The sequence below is a fragment of the Nannospalax galili genome, unplaced genomic scaffold (genome assembly GCF_000622305.1).
Source record: "Nannospalax galili isolate Female #2095 unplaced genomic scaffold, S.galili_v1.0 scaffold694, whole genome shotgun sequence".
In the NCBI taxonomy this organism is placed as follows: domain Eukaryota; kingdom Metazoa; phylum Chordata; class Mammalia; order Rodentia; family Spalacidae; genus Nannospalax; species Nannospalax galili.
Genome location: NW_008334085.1, coordinates 26939 through 28277, shown reverse-complemented (window position 1 = coordinate 28277; position 1339 = coordinate 26939). Strand labels below are relative to the sequence as shown.

At 36.7% G+C, this 1339-nt stretch overlaps 1 long non-coding RNA gene across 2 annotated transcripts in view; it reads right to left on the bottom strand.

The window, feature by feature from the left end:
* Positions 1-6: 6 nt before the first annotated feature.
* Positions 7-1339, bottom strand: part of LOC103730886 — a 10742-nt gene continuing 9409 nt past the window's right edge. Inside the window, exons 2-4 of one of the 2 annotated variants that reach the window (XR_607116.3) lie at positions 559-649; positions 407-460; positions 7-274 (exon numbers count right to left, since the gene is read on the bottom strand). This is a non-coding gene — a long non-coding RNA (uncharacterized LOC103730886). The remainder of the gene's footprint in view (positions 275-406; positions 461-558; positions 650-1339) is intronic. The other variant, XR_607115.3, reaches the window with a different exon arrangement.

The window sequence follows — 1339 nt, the reverse complement described above, 5'->3', positions numbered from 1 at the left end:
TCATCTTTATCAGGAAATAAGCTCTTGTAGTCTTGTCATCAAAGTAGTAAAGTCTTAAGAGCAACTGATCTTGACTACGTATTAATTTTTACAAAAGGACAGTTCAGGCATGCTGTAACCAACAGAATGTGAGGCATACCATTCCATGCATGTCATACCTGTCATTTATACTCTTTTCACAAGAATTAGAGACATATGCATCATCCCAGGTTAATCACATTCTCAAAGGTATCTTAAAACCAAAACACAAAGATGAGACAGTTCTTTAAATCTCCTGTTTTAAATACAAACAGCAGAGGGATATGAAAACTACTAACTACCTGGATTACTAAATGAAGTTTTATTTTCAGTTTTATTACATTTTGAGTTGTATTTTATTCACAATGAGAATTTAAAAAAAACTTACTACAGAAGCATTAGGTGCAGACAAGTAAGTCATAAAATCCTTTGCAAATTTATGCTAGAAAAACAAAAGAAAAAAAAAATCAAAGTTAAAAGTAGATTTTTAAAAAGAAAAAAAGAACTCACAACAGAATAAAGTAAAACAAGAATTTTTACCAAACAATTAAATGCTGATAAATTTTCTGAACCAGCAAATCGAAAACCGAGAGACAAGCAGGCCCCCGCAATTATGTAGACGTGTGCTTGCCTGAAAAGAGATTAGAAGAAATTTAATATTGCTATTTACCTTTAAAATCCATCATCATCTATTCTCTTAAAATAAAAATAATAACTATTACTGTTCTTAAAACTAAAACTAGTTTTAGTATTCTTCTAGGAATACTCAAAAACATCCCTAGCCCATCGGCAGATGTCTGTGCACTCTTCAGCAGATGCTCCATGTGACCCTTTCTGCTGTCTCCTGCTTGACATTCCATCAGATGCTACAGAAATTATATGTATGTAAAAAAAAATTGCTGCCACTTTTTCCATAGAATGGATTCAAAAAGGAGAATGAGAGTCAGGCATGGTGGTGCACACCTTTAATCCCAGCACTTGGGAGGCAGAGGCAGGCGGATCACTGAGTTCTAGGCCAGCCTGGTCTACATAGTGAGTTCCAAGAAAGCTGGGGCTACAGGGAGACCCTGTCTCAAAAAAGAACCCTCCCAAAAAGGAGAATGGATCAAAGACCTCAATAAGAAGCCTGAAACTCTGAAACTGTTAGAAGAAAACATTGGGGAAAACCTACAAGATATAGGTGTAGGAAAGAATTTTCTAAACCAGACATCAATTGCTCAGGAAACAAGGGCAACAATTAAGAAATGGGACCTCATTCCTGGTCTTGGGTCCCCAGACACCTGGGGAACCGGTGCTGCTTCCTGATCCTTTTCGCCCAGGC